Source organism: Tyto alba, unplaced genomic scaffold (assembly GCF_018691265.1).
Source record: "Tyto alba isolate M040663 unplaced genomic scaffold, T.alba_DEE_v4.0 Super-Scaffold_42, whole genome shotgun sequence".
Taxonomy (NCBI): Eukaryota; Metazoa; Chordata; class Aves; order Strigiformes; family Tytonidae; genus Tyto; species Tyto alba.
The window spans coordinates 36,204,137-36,220,459 of NW_024881318.1; the positions used below are offsets into that span (position 1 = coordinate 36,204,137).

The window sequence follows — 16,323 nt, forward strand, 5'->3', positions numbered from 1 at the left end:
TCTCATAAAACTTAGTAAATGAAGAAGAGAAGAAATTTAACTAAATCAACCACAAGTTTCCAGTAATTTTAGTTTTCATTAGACAGCTATCTGTTTTGTATCTCAATCCCCAAAACTGCCACATTAAACTTCTGTTAGTAGGAAGCCATTTTGATAAAACCCTTAACGTGATAGTTTTACTGTCTACTGCTGCTTGACCCTTATTCAGTCCTAAAAGATGATTTCTCACAAGGGATTTAATGTACAAAAATGGAAGTTATGTCTGGAGAACCTCTGTAATTTTTATAAATCATTGCCTCTTTGATTCGTGTTATCTCCTGCATTTTGAAATTATGTCAGCTCCTGTGTTTGTTGACTGTGTTAATATTAGTCCCAAAAGGCAACATGGTCAAGATACTCATGTAGCAGTGAATTGCAGTTATGTCATCGTCTCTTCAGTCAAACTATGCTCAAACAAACAAACAAACAAACAAGCCAAACCCCCATGAACAAATTCATCTTCTGGCTACACAGTAAGGAAAATCCCCATTTTCCTCACTATCTCTTGAAACAAAAAGAGGTTAATTGATCACTGATATTATCAGCTGACAGTATAGCACAGTGGGCAGGATTTTTTTTTTCATACTCCAGGAAAGATAGTTATATGCTGGAATACAGATATTCACAGAATCATCCAAGTTCAAGCTAAAGAAATAACAAAAATAATTACTCACCCTGAACTTGTAGGTTTGGAACTCAATCAAAAATTCTCTATCCTGAGATCTGAGAAACACAAAACAAAAGCTTTCTATCAGCACTGACAATAAATAGCTAGCCATTAGATATACAGCAAAATGAGTAAATTATAGTTCAATATTGCAAGTATTTAGCCTACATATATGTTATAGGCAAAATCTGTTGGATTAAACCTTGAATAATACACTTTGAAAGAAGCACCTTTAAGTCAGAAAAGCAGCCCAATAAAAGTTTAAGCTTTCAAGTATGTTCAGTTTTCCTCTCCCTACCCCCCAACAGTGTTGTGAGGAAAAATTAATTTTAAGATCTCTTCTGGAACTGAGGATTTGTGGATTTCCATGGAGACCCATAATCTCCAGGGATATCTAGACAGAAGTTCAGGTTGTATCCCAGAGCAGTTCAAACTATGAGTTGAGAAGTTTATTTGAACATAAATAGCTCATTTAGAAAACAAATTACTTCAATGTTCAGAAGGTATTAAAAAAAAAAAAAATCAGATTACATTCTAAGATTTTGGTTCTAAAAGTGGGAAATCAAAGTAATCAAATTAGTAATAGAGGATATACATTTCATTTTTGAAAGGTATCAGAATGCTCTGTGACAGTTGACAAAAGTGCATTGGAGTAAAAGCAATTGACAATCTGACTGGGGGTGGTTTGTTGTGAATCTGGGGATGCAAAAATGGAATTTCTTCTACAAAAGCAGAGGAAGAAAACAGATTAGTACACCAAATCTCCCTTATGATCATCAAATACATACAATTCATCATTGAATTAACATTCATTTAATGGACCTGGATGAATTTATTTATAATTGCTAAGATTTTTTAAATTTATCAATACTATAACCATGGATATTTCATTAATAAGTCTTGTGGTTAACCATTAGCTTAATAAGAACAATCTAAAATGGATTTTCTTGCAGCAAATTAGTTTCCAACTTTTTGTCTACAGGCATTTTTCTCTTTGCAGTACAACATTAATGAAGATTAATGCTCAAAATTTAAAATCTAGAAAATAAATATTAGAAAATACATAAAGTAAAAATATGCCTGAATAATAGAAAAGAAGGATGCATGGAAAAATATGTGCATAAACATAATGGTAATTAACTTATTAAAGAAGAAGATTAAATGCTACAGTGGTAACCTGTATGCTTTGGAAGATGTATGCCTCTGCAAATTTAAGATTATTCAAGACATGTTATTAACAGATCATCCATTCAGTGTTTGCAGTGTTGCCATGTTCTAACAATTTTTCTATGGTGTTTGTGCTACATAAATAACTTCTATGGGGTTTGGTTTTGTTTTTTTGTTTTGTTTTTTTTTTTTTTTTGTTTGTTTTTTTTTTTGTTGTTTTTTTTTTTTTTTTTTTTTTTTGTGTGTGTGTTTTTATGGGGTTTTGTATGTTTGTTGTTTAGGTTTTTTATGGGGAGGGAGAGGAAGGGTGTTCATGGCTCAAGGAATGCCAGTTTTTTTTTCAAATGTATTTTAGATATGTTCAAAAAAGAACCTGAGAATAAAAATGTACATATTTGGCCTTTCTTTATCTAAAAAAAAAAAAAAAAAAAAAAAAAGGTTTTTTTATTTTTAAAGTTTCTAAGAAAGTTTTGAGATGGGCATTTAAAAGCGAACATCACATGGGTTCATCAGAACATTATTTATGCTCCCTTGTTAAAGACCTCAGCTTTTCTACCACAGCAATGTGATCAAGTCTCAGGTCTCTCACACTGCTGAACAGTCTGTTCCATCACTGCAGAAGTCATCATGAAATGTGGCCATTATATTATAGGTGGGGAAAAAAAAAAAAAAGGAAAAAACCCAAACCCAGAAAAGCATCTGTCTTAAGAATTTACTTTACTCTTATCTCTCCACATATTTTTTTCCAAGACATTATTTTGTAATTTTCTTCCCTGCTCTTTTTTTTCCTTATGAAAGCAGCAGTACATGACCACTAACATCAGCATCGTAACACAGTTGAAAAAATGCCGTTAAAGCCAAATATACTTTGCAAATACTTGGTCTAAAGAGTCTAAATTAATCTGTGGCTCTAAACCAGCTTTTTTCTATTTTATTATTTTGAATCTTTGTGGGGACAATTATGCTATAATATTTTGCTATAGTTTTAAGACACTGAAAGAAAGGAATTACAAGATTGAAACTGGGTGCAAAAATTTAAATATTATTACCTTCCCTTCAGAGAATCAGTTCATTATAGCACCACTATAACCTTATATTAGCATGAATTAATAATCCTCAAACATAGTTGTAGTTCTGTTGTGAACTAAAATATTGATCTAGAAATTCTTTCTGACTACGAACTTTCCTGCCTCACAAAACCATTTTGGGAGTTTCAACAATACTTTCTCTGGTACTTTGAGAGGTTTAGATGAAAAGCTGTTTTTTTGTACTAAAGATTATTTCTATGTATATAAAAATAAAATATGAATAAAATACTTCATTATACTGTAGTGCCAGCAAATTAATCATACTTTGGAGAGAACAGGAACTCTACCTCCTGAAAGTAATTTGGTTTTATTTTAAATAAAAAGTGATTTATTCTCCAACTTGCAAACTCACACAATTTAGAGCATTATTCAGTAACATTTCAATGCTTGGCCACTTTTGTGTGACATTTCTTTAACAACTGCCAAATTTTTAAGGCTTCTTTTTTCTCAAATTTCTTTAAATTTCACAAGATCTCTGTTGTCTGCAGTCATCACAATTTTAGAAAGCAATCAGGAGGCCATTATCTTCTGAAAATGTTTTATTTTGTTGACATCACTTGATTCAAAGTCACAGATAAGAATGAACATCAAGTAGACTACTGTATTTTCAAGCTCCTTTTATAACACTCCCTATTTAAACACATTATGGGAACTACTAGACACTAACAACTACTGTAAGATGCCTCAGTACTGGACAATGTTAGTGTACCTTTCTTTTAATTGGTCAGAAAAAAAGAGGGGATTAAAAGTCTGCTTTCAATGGCCTTTATGCACTTTGACTTTAAAATACTGGTAATAAATCAACTTAGAGAACAAGCCCCACTAATTTTGTAACGACGATTACCAAGACAAATTCCAGTAGGTATTCTAATAGTGTGTGTTATCACCTTATTTCCATTAATTTTTACTTCCTCATGCAAAGGTGGAAGCAATTATCAACAAAAAATATTTGTTTACTCACTGAAACTTAATTCAATTCCAGGAAAAACATTGTCCAAAATCTTATTTCAATCCCACTAGATAGTATCTTAAAATATTCACACCAAAATGTGGATATAATTAAAAAATAAGAGTTGTCCAAGTAGGCTGTGAAATAATAAGGAATTCTTAACACTTGAATATAATATATTTATTGGAAGCAATTTGTAGTTAACTTTTATATGTCTAAAATATTTTAGTACTTTTGGAGAACACAATATTATTTTCTCTTTAATAAATTTCTTGGATTTTTAGAGAATAATGTAGAAGAGACAAGTGATAGCTTCGTATATTATTCTGTTATATAGTTCTCCCACAGCTGAAACAGTTTGAAGCACAGCCTACAGCAAGAGCAGAAGAAGTGCATTTTGTTTAGGACTGCTCTGTAATTTTATTTGATAACAGTGTCCCCTTCACTTATAAAAACCCAAATTGTCCCTACTTATTCCCAAATGTATGGGTTTTAGTATCACAGTAGTTATCCAACAATAGCCACTTCACAAACCTTTTCTATTTTTGCTGAATCAATATCTTTGTCAATCTGATAAAATTTAATGAAAAGACACAAATATACCTGCTGAAGAAATCAAAAGGTTCCATTAAATTTTATAATCTCATTTCATAATCTCTTGAAAAAAAAATTGGTTTATAGTAAAACATATTCTTACATATTTCAAAGCTTAAAAATTAAAAAAGGTATCCAGTTCAATAGTTTTATAGAGATTAGCTTCATAATAATCTACATAAACTTCTTGGCAGGTAATCTATACTTTCATAAAATACCTCTCTCCCTTTTTTCTCAGTATTAACAGAAAATCCATCTTCATTGCCAAAACACTACAATTTGGGCTTCCCTAACACAGCATAGACATCATATTTTACATGACAATATGATTAAATGTTTTCTATTAAAGGATTACTTTTTCTTGGAGTATCCCTTTGGTAATTCCTTTTGTTTATGTGAACTGGAAGGGCTACATCTGGTTTTCAGGGCAGATGCTTTCTACCTTAATTCCAGTGGTCATGATGCCCAGACATACAGCCTAGAATATGTTCTTATTATTTACAGGGTTGAAACCTCACTATGCACTTCCCCCTTATGCACTTGTCATTAAAAATAATCTCAGGTATATAAGGCAGGTAGGGAAGGAATTAAATAGGTCCTGAAATTTGAATGGTTTGACAGTGGTGTGGGATCTACTAAAGAGTTTGTCTATGCTGTACTGAAATTTGCAGTATTAGTCTGTGTTAAATTTTTGTGCTTCTGCACTCTATCCAGTTATTTCTGGTTTGTTTCTGTGCATTTGGTGGTGATATTCTTGCATTTTTATTGCATACTGTTGATTTTGGATAAACTCTCTAATTTGCCAAGATTTTTGTAAATTCTAATCCTATCCTTAGGGGCATTTGCAATCCCATCCATCTGTCTGTCAACCAGAGATATTTAAAGTTTATGGTTTCTTCCATCACTCAAATCACTCTTTTTTTTTTGTTGTTGATTTTAAACACTGAAAACCAACATGGCCGAAACAGACCCCTGCAGCATACTCCAAATGAAATGATTAATAAGTATTCCTTGTTAACTGAAAGTAAATTTTCAAAGAGCTGGTGGTTACATCCAATTCATATTTTGCTGTTCTGCTTAAAAGAATGTAACAGCACAGAGACTCTAGATCCCCCTTAATAAAAACACAACTATATCATATTTACTTATTTTTTCCTCATGGAAAACATCATGCTTTAGAAATTCATAAATAAATTTGCCTTACAGAGTTAAAGTCATAAAAAGCATTTCAGAAAAAGTAATTATTCTCTCATAATTAGAACCATTTATAAACAGATTGAATTTTCCTCGAGCTGCACTGACATTAAAATTTGTTTTCAGCACAATATTGGTAATTTTAAAGTAAAAGTTGCAGATGGCCTATCACTTTAGTTATACACCCCATCATAAATGGTTATCTATGAAAACTCTACCTTGGATTAAAAATGTATATACAGGTATCAAAGTACATGTTATAGTGTAAATATACACTCCTTAATAATGATAGCTTCTTTATATGCCTATGCTCATGGAATTAATTTTAAATAGAGGACAAATATAAATAAACATGATGTAAAACCTTCTGGAGATATTCTATTACCTTTTCAAATTAAGAATGGTTTATGTCAGTTTAGTCTAACATCCTTCACATTTGGCTCAGTTCTTACTAACAATTTGAATTCAGAGAACCCAGACAGGTTTTCATACAAAATGACTGAAGTCCAAAAGTATTGAGACAAAAATCTGTTTTGCTTTTTCTCTCATGTTGTGCAGATCTTCAAACTTGCAAGTGTTCATGGGAAGTGCTAGATACCCAGTTATATAAATAATTTTGTAACATGCAGAAAAAATTGATATTATTAATTTCTTAGTAAATGATAATTTAACGTGATAATTACCTTTATAGGGACTGAAAATTCTGATTAACTCATTCATAAATATATTAAATGAAACTACTGATGGGAGTTGTTTTCCCTGTTTAAAAAGTTTTGAATATAATTTTATAGGTTAACAAACTACTCACAACTTTAAAACCTCTAGATGATAAAGAACTGCTGACACCTCCTTAATGGAAGAACTGAACAGAACTGTATTATGAACTAGAAGGGAGTTAACTTTTGGTAGCAATAGGTGCATGCCTTATGTTATCATCAAGAGTTAGAGGTTATTACTATGCTATCATCTAACACTTAATGGAGAAAAGGTGGCTCTGAGGCCACAGAAATGTCTGTTTTCAGATGAAAGATTCCAATGTTATTAGCACCATTAATTCATGTAAGATGAGCTTTTTATGAATCAGGATCTCTCTATCCACTGAGTCATAAAAGTAATTAAATTCTTGAAAATAAAAATATGCAACTTGAATATTTGATGTAAGCCTTCAGTTTACATGTTAATAAGATTTTGAAGCAGTTATTCAGAGTTTCTACCACCCAATTGCAATAAATTTTTAGAGTTAACCATGTGGTAGAATTTTCATTACATAAAAAAATGTTAGCTATCAGATCTTTAATGTATTTAATGTTTTTAAAACAAATTTAAAATTTTATTGTCTTTGGGACTGATTTCTCATTTCTTTTAATATTTGAATTACATTTCTGATCTGATTTTCTTTCAGTAGTTGGTCTGTTTTCAACTGAATCGGTTTGCACACAAAGCAGAAACAAGAAGTAATATCAGCATAATATAGTGAATCTGGTAATTGACCATATAGGAAGGCCACTCCCACATCCTTGACTCTCCAAACCTTAGGCTGTTCTTGTGAGTACACTCGTATCACAGAAATTTGAATTCATGGTTAATTTGTCTCACAAGTTGTTGCAACAACCAGGAAGTCAATGTCTGTAAGGAATGTAAAAATCCCAAACTATTCTCCGTAAAACAAACCTCCAAAGCCCCTAGAAAAATTACTTGTAAGCATGGAAAAAAGCTGTATCTGCAGAAATATTTAATCATATTGTTGTCTTGACAAAAGCATACCACCATATACACAAGGAGTTAGGCTTTGTGTTGATTATGTTCATCTGTCAAAGTGACTGTTTTCTGCAACATTATGTGTACTCTGATGTACAAAGTTCCTTTCTTACTCACATATCCTGTGGTAATCACAAATTTAAAACTGCAAAGCATGAAAGATTCAGGCAAACATCAACTTTAAAACATCCTCTGCAAATCTTAATCAGTTTAGAAAAAAAAAAAAACAAACAAAAACAAACAAAAACCTTTGTCAGAAGACACAGCACAAAGGCTTGGGAAAATCAACAAAGGAATCTGACTTTGATATCCAGGGCACAAACCGGAGCTGAATAAGTAATATAAATTTATTGGTTGAAATTGTGAAGAACTGATATAAAACCTAACTGATTTCACAATTTACAGAACCCAGTAATGCAACATAATGCTATTTCAAACTAATAGAAGAATTAAAATTACATAATTCTAAACTAAAAAAAAAAAAAAAAAAAAAAAAAAGGAAAATCAACTCTGTACACAAAAAAACTACAATCTAAAAGTTTTCAGGAATAATCCTATTTGCAGTTTCACAGGAAGATGAAGTCATATGACAGAATGAATGAGTTATAAGATGCTTAACCTTTTAAATGTATTATTTCCTTTCATAATGTCTGTTTATAAAAGTTGGTATATTAATATTGCTTTGGTGTATGTATATTACCTTAAGAATAGAACTACAAATGTTCATGAGTCTCTATTATCTCCTCTGAGCCCTAGTCCAACACAGTACTGTAATCCTAGGTAGTCCGGTATGTAACAATGCAATTACTAGTTTTAGTTGCTTTCAGTGAAAGCTTGTTTTACTTAAGAAGAAACAGGGAGAGAAACACCACAAAAAAATATTAAAAAATCACATTTTTAAAAGGAGAACATTCTTTTAAAAGTATTTAAAGTCACTTAAATCTAACCTTGTAAAACTATGATTTATGGTAAAGATAAATGCAATGATGTTCTCCTACACAATGCATAACATTTCAAAGGACACTATAACTGTCCTACGTCTTGTTATCACTTGGGATAAGAAGACAAACCAGTAACAACATGGTACAAATTTTAAGGATGTGAGAAAAATCAGAATTAATTGCAGGTGTACACAGCACAAGCAATCATTCTTGGGAGTAGAGAAATAACAAGATACATCTGTTTTATGATCCCTTTTATTGTATGCTATGTTATATCAAGAAACATTCCTTCTGTTGATTCAGTTTATGGAGGTGTTCTACTGATTATGAAAAAATGCATTTATAAAAATCTTTTTACTGTGGAGTCTGGAAAGACAATTTGAACAGCTGGAAATTCTATTAGAGTCAATAATATTTTAAATTTTCAGATACATTAGAATTATTAAAAACCAGCACACAGGACAGATTTCCATCTTATTTAACTTTCTAAAATGTTGCTTGTTTGTTTTTGTTTTAATGAACAAGACAATTTATGAAATCACATTATAAAAAAAGTTGATCTGTACATAAATGTTTTGGATGAATGAAATATGGTAGTTAAAAGGAAAAGTAAAAATGTTCAGAGGCATGGAGTATAATGGTAACTGCTGCCCATTATTCACATCTGCCAACTTCATCTTTTTTTTACTAAAGCTTCCAGTTAAACCAATGCTTTGGAGCTCCGACTAGAAAGAAAAAATGCACTTCTAATACAAAGAGGTTACTGATTTGTTTTCTACAATATTACTGTACAGAATGTTTATGTCAAATCCTAAAGTCCTGGTTCACTTCAATCATGAAGGCGTGTGAGAGAACAATTTTTAAGAACTCAAAGTTTATAAACAAGAAGTTCTGTTCTCATCTTACATCTGCTTTGTTGCAGTTAACAGAGAAAAGTCTCAAGTTAAAAATACATTAGTTATAAATATGTGTCAGCCTATAGCTTCTACTGAAGAATTACAAATACTGAAAAAAAGTTTTATCGTGTATGTCATTCTCTTTGTGATGAGGTATATCATTTTAATAACTACAAAATATTACACTTGACAAATCACACTCAGAGAAAATACGCTCTCAAAGCAAAAACATGTTTTAGTACTATGTACTATTCTGTATAGCCTTCCATTGTGATCATCTCAAGCACTAGTGAGTGATAAGGAGCTGGTCTAAAGGACTAATGGCTCATAACATTAGGACAGGTTCTTAGCATTGTCCTGTCTCAAATCATGGAGGAACATATATAGTGGTGGACTGAACCATAAAATGAAGGCATGTCCTGTAAGTGTGACTGACTAACAAGAATGACATGTTGGGCATTGCTGTAGATGCTGTAACATGTCACTTTGTACATTTATGATGATCACAGAATGATCTAGAAGATTGAAACTATTTTATCACATTTATTAAGACAGCTAGAAACTAAAAATTGTTTTTTATGGAGTTGATGTCAACAGGGACTTGGAGATTGTTATGTCTGAGAGCAAATAACCTGCAATATGGAGGTTAGAAAAATGACCTAGTGTTGTCTAAGTAGCAACATTTCAAAATCTGCTTTCATTCAGTAATATAGAAACTTACCTTTTAGTGGGGTGGTTAGTTTGTGGGAAAAGCATGCAAGAGGCAAGTTCATTACACTGTTATAGCTAACAGAGAAGTGAATAGGTCTTTTGAATTTGTTTGTCAAAAAGATACAAAACAAACAGGCTCACATCTCTGCTGTATCCAGCTGATAGTTACTTGTTATGAAATGTAACTCTAAATCTCACTGGGATGGAATGGAATTTAGGTCTCTCTCATCCATGACCTGTCCTGTGCATTTTGATGAGCAAATAAATCTTTCCTGCTCTCTCTGAATAAGCATATACTTCAAAACCCCACAAACTGTTGTGCAGCAGAATTCCTGTCTCATGGATGTGTCTTTCATTTATAATTCATTATTTTCCACAGTTGAAAATTAAATATATCACTATTTGTATCAGTTATATAAGTACCTTAAGACAAGAAAGTTTTTTGTCCTTTTATGAGGATCAAAGCCCTAGCTGTTTTAATCATGTGATGAAACCTACTTGAAAACAATGTTTAGATGAAGGAAAGATTGACTATATCTACTTGATACTAACTGATTTGATAAATGACATTTGAGCTGGAAAACAAGGAGTAGACAAAGTTTTTCACATAACCACTGTGAGCTTCACACCTCTTTAAGACATCTAAGCCAGGAGACCAGCAGGTGACAGAAGCCCTGGTGACAGCTGCTAACTGGACTTAGATGAGGAGAGAGTCACTGAAACTGGCACAGAGCCACGTGAGTCTATGCTGACTACCTTACATACAAAATGAATAGATAGAAAAACCAGTAGCTCTTTGGTGAGGGACACACATCCATGGATGTCTAATGCAGTGTCAAGGTGGAGCCACAGAGCACAGGGGTTGGCTACCTAGTCAGATTGGATTCATCAGTTGTTAGCCTGAGTGTCCTGCTCCTGGGACCCTGGTACTGGGCCTGACTGGGCCACAACAACTGGGCACTGGCTTGTGTGATGCAAAGTGTGTGATCTGTCTGTGGAATAGAAATGTTAGAAAAGAAACTGCAGTTCACCAAATGTGGTCTCACTTAGGAAATTCATCTCTGATCATGTCTCAGAGCAGCTCCATTATGCTCTTGTGACTGTACCACCAACAGTCTCCGTTGCAGTATTAGAGAGAAATGAAAATATACTCAGTCAGTGTTTTAACATCTCCAAGGAGGAAGTTCCATTACCTCTTTAGGCTGCTTGTGCTGGACTTCAATCAGCCTTACAATGAAAAGTTTTTCTACTGTCTAACAGGTTTTTCTGGTGTTACTTTTATTTTTTTAATACTAGCACTGTGTTATATTGGGCAGTGTATAGCTCCATATTCTCTATCTCTGCATCCTCCCACCAGGTATCTGTATACACCACTAAGTGCCCCCCAAGGCTGTTCCTTCTTACAGTGAATAGGCCCAACCTCTTATCAGGCTCCCTGTTCTCCAGGTCCCAACGATTTTGGTGGCCTCCCTTGGAGTCTTTCCAGTAAGTCAGTGTCTGTCCTGTATGCAGGAGACTCGTGCTGGGGACAGCACACAGGTCCCAGACAGGAGAGCAGGATCCTTCCCAAATCTTCTGGCTTCACTCTTGCTCATGAAGACTGGGGTGTAGCCATGACTTCTTTGCTGCCTGGAGGAACTGCTCCTTGATGGTCAACCTGGCCTCCTTGGGGCCCTGAGGCATTTCCTGCTGCTCCCAGCCAGTCGTCCCTGACCTGTTCTACTGCAGGATTTTGCCCAGGGGCCAGGTTTTACATGTGCTTTTTTTGAATACTTCCATTAATACTTTGAGAAATTAAACAGTTAGTACTTACTTCTCATTGGAAACTACAAATAAAAAAATCATAGAATCATAAAATCATTTAGGCTGAAAATGATCTTTAAGATCAAGTCCTACTGGAAACATAGCATTACCAAGTCCACGAGTAAGTCATGTCCCTAAGTGCCACATCTACACATCTTTTAAATACCTCCAGTGATGGTCACTCAACCACTTCCCTGAGCAGTTCCAGTGCTTGACAACCCTTCCAGTGAAGGAAATTTTATTAATATTCAATCTGCACCTCCCCTGGCACAACTTGAGGCCATTTTTTCTCATCCTCTCACTTGTTACTTGGGAAAAAAGACTGACACCCACCTCACTACAACATCATTTCAAGTAGTTGTAGAGAGTGATAAGGTCTCCCCTCAGACCCCTTTTCTCCAGATTAAACAACCACAGTTCATACAGCCATTACTCATAGGTCTTGTTCTTGAGACCCTTCAACAACCTCGTTGCTCTTCTTTGGACATGCTCCAGCATCTCAATGTCTTTCTTGTAGTGAAGGGCCCAAAACTGAACACAGTATTCAATGTGCAGCCTCACCACTGCTGAGTACAGGGGGACAGTCACTTCCCTAGTCCTGCTGGCCACACTGTTTCTCATACAAGCCAGGATGCTGTTGGTTAACTTGGCCACCTGGGCACACTGCTGGCTCATACTCAGCCAGCTGTCAAACCAGCATACCTGGGTCCTTTTCCATCAGGCAGCTTTCCAGACACTACCCCAAGCCTGCAGCATTGCATGGGGTTGTTGCGACCCAAGTGCAAGACCCACCACTCAGCCTTGTTGATCTTCATATAATTGACCTTGGCCCATTGATCCAGCCTGTCTATATCCCTCTACAGAGCCTTCCTAACTTTAAGCAGTTGAACACTCCCACCCAACTTGTTGTCATCTGAAAGCTTACTGAGGGTGCACTCAATCCCCTTGTCCAGATCATTGATGAAGATATTAAACAGAACAGGCTGCCATACTGAACCCTGGGAAACACCACTTGTGACTGGCTACCAACTGGATTTAATTCCATTCACTATAATGTTTTGTGCCGGGTCATCCAGCCTATTTTTTACCCTGCAAAGAGTATAACCTTCATTATATTAATTTTAAGAATCATTTAATACTCATTATATTATTTTGAATAATACTGTAACTGTACACTCTTCCTGAGGTACATATGTATCTCTTATATCTGATCGCTAACCTTATCATTTAAATAATATACACTATGCAACATAACAATGAGTACTTCATTGATTGTTAGCTTTTCAGTAAAATTTATTGACTATCCAACAATATGTGATACCTCTTGGTTTTATATCATTATCATAATTTTCTAACTTCCCACTACCAATTTCAATATTTTCTTTCATTGGTTTTAGAGCAAACTGGAAAAAAAAAAATTTGGTAACAGGTAAGGAAAAACAATATTTATTCTACATAAATATATTATGCAAGACTTCAAATCCTCTGTTGCTCCTGAGAGTAGGTACTCTGATTTTAGTATCTGTAGAAATTTTACCAGCCTGCATCTTAAAATGTCAAATTTACATGCAAGATTTTTCCTATATATGTTTCAATAGAATTTAAATCACAAAGCAAGTAGTAGTCACAGAATGCATTCTGTAATATCATAAGTATAAATTAATAAATCATGGAAAATACTAGAAAATAAGTATCATACATGTACTTTTTTAATATTTATTCATACTGACAGCAATTGACAAAACTAATACTTTAATTTTTTAATGATAAAATACACATAGAACATGGTGAAATAGATGGCTTTACACTTCACTTACATGATTTAATCATACCTTGACCTGCACTAAAAACCAACAGCTCATGTCTGAAAATTATTTTCCACTACCAATCCACATATTCTATTGTATCTATCAATGAAGTAGATGTTAAGAAAGCCAGTGGGGGGGATGGGTCATGGTGGGGAGGGAGGAGCAGGGCATGTGTAAGAAAGAGGAAGGGAGAGAACAAGCTATTACAATACCATACAACATAACCATTCACTGGAAACTGAGACAGCAAATTTTCCATCATAACCCTGCAAGTAAGAAATGTTAGATCATTCCCAAGTCACAAAACAAAGAAAGGATTAAGAGTTCCTGGGTGCAAGAGGAAGAGCAATATACTTTGCAATTCTTTTTGTAAATTATATATATATCATTTTGCTTCCCAGGACATGTCAAACACTGTTAAAATGTATTTAAGAAAAATGTCTGGAAAGAAGATTTAAGGTGTTTTAACAACACCACTCTTACACACAGTTTGTGTCAACTTTGTAATTATTTTCTGTAGAGATCACACTGAATAAAGCAAGCTGCTAGTGTAAACAACAGTATTCTAAATCTGATTCTGATTCACCATGTGATCTGACCAGATTATTTAAATTTGTGTGTATCCTACCACAAGTTCATGAGGGGTTTGCTTTCACTGGGAAGAAGTGTTTTTTTAATTAATACTTCTGATTAAGCCGAATAATTAAATATCAGTGGGAGGCAATGACGAAAATAACTGACCATGCTTGGAGTTACCTGTATGCTCTATTTTGAAATGAAAAAAATTTGTTTTAATTACAAAAATACTTTTTTTTTTTTTTTTTTTTTTTTTTTTTTACTGAAGAGTAAAGCACTAATTAATTTGCTAAGTGCTATTTTGATAAAAGAGGCAATAAGCTCCCATGATTACAGTACAGGAGAGCACATTCCTTACTTTACAACTGATTTATTGTTCAGTATTAGACAAATCATGTTTTTGTCTCATAGTTAAACTGGGAATAACACCTATTCAAAGACTTAAAAGATCAATAGTTGTGAAATGCTTTCTGTTTATAAACATGTAAGCGTCTATACGTATTATAATTATATTTTGTCAAAGCAGAGAGAAATTTCTCCTTCCAGGTTCTCTTCATTAACAGAGAAATATCAAAAAACAAAGACACTTTAAAGAAGTCTTTAAATATTTCTACTGCCACAGGGTTTGCAGAGAAAGCACTTAATGAACAAGCAACAACATTTATCTCTATGGAAGACTCAGTAACATTTTTACATGGAAAAAGAGGCCATACAGTCCAACCAAGACTGCAAATTTGAGCACAACCCTAAGAAAGATGGGGTAATCTTCTTGTCGGTAACTATAAGAAGAGGGTGACTGCTCTTTTGTGCAGTTTTTTATTAATCCACTGCACTATTTTTGTGTTACTGAATGAAAATAAACTCAATTACACAAATTTAAGATAATTTGTGTCTTCTAAATTAAAGACATGCCTGTAAGAATAATGTAAAATGACTGAATAATATGTAGAAGATTGCACAGAGATGTCTCAGTCTTATCTCAAGCTACAAACATTTATAAAAATAAAAATAACTAAGATGTTAAGTGATACAAGTACATGAAAAAAAAAGAAGGTAAAAAATGCACACATTACAACTATAGCATCATCCAGTTCAGTAAGTTTCTGTAATACTTATGTGTGCAAACTGCAAATTTATCTTCACACAAATAATACTTGTGCAAGTGAAAATGAAAGTAGTCTTCTTGTTCTGTTTTCATCTACTTGAGTTTAAATAGCTATTACCTTGAAATTTCTCTTCATACGCATTCCTCATTTTTACATCAATCAGGTGTTTCTCCTGAGTTCATTCCTCAGTGATTCTTTCAAGCAACCTATTTTTGAACATTTTAGTTACATACCTACAGGCTAGACTATGCTGATTTTAAACATAAATTAGATAGATCTGATCTTCAAACACAACAGTTCTTTCATCATGTTTTGCGTCACTGATGGGGGTTTCATGAAGTTATTCTGATTTATTAGTCCTACTATAATTTCCTCAGGAATTGACACAATGTGCAATGTTACAGATAGTCACCTCCTTTCAAGCGTTCTACCAAAGATTCTATTCCCATGTTAGATTTCAGCTGTTCCTTTCTCAAAATCTTTAATCAATCAGTTTGGTAATTACCAGTTCAAAATTGAAAAGATTTTCATTTAAGATTCTCATTAAATGAGGGGATTTTGATGACATAATTTTTGGGTGCTATCATTTAAATACATAGTTTGTGTATCTGATGGTTAGATTTCTTATATGATGTTTCACATGCTTTTTGTATGCTTTTTGCTATTTTATTCTGCTTATTTTGGAGTTGTTGTAGTGAGACCTTATTTGAGGTTGTACAACCTGAGCGTATATCTATCATTTTCCAGGTTTTCAGAGTATCTTGTTTGGGTTTTGAATTTGATTTTTTTTTTTTTTTTTTTACCAAGGCCATTAATTTCTCATGTAATTGTGAAAATTGATATAAGCTAACTGACATAGGGTGCCCAAAAGAGACGCTGAAATAATACATTTTCTTTTTTTTTTTTTTTTCAGGTCTTCTGCATTCACTTTCCCAATGATGTCCCAGACAAGACTCCACTGCCTCTCCTATTTCAACATGCTGTGAATCAGTCTTTCTTGAATATTTGAGAAAAAATGCTGAAGGG

The 16,323-nt window shown here is 33.5% G+C and overlaps 1 protein-coding gene across 47 annotated transcripts in view; it reads right to left on the reverse strand.

Moving 5' to 3' along the window:
- Positions 1-16,323, reverse strand: part of PTPRD (protein tyrosine phosphatase receptor type D) — a 1,276,575-nt gene that overhangs the window by 723,263 nt on the left and 536,989 nt on the right. For all 47 annotated transcript variants that reach the window (XM_042804932.1, XM_042804933.1, XM_042804934.1 and 44 more), the window contains exon 6: positions 714-762. The gene's annotated coding sequence lies outside the window, so the exon portion shown is untranslated. The remainder of the gene's footprint in view (positions 1-713; positions 763-16,323) is intronic.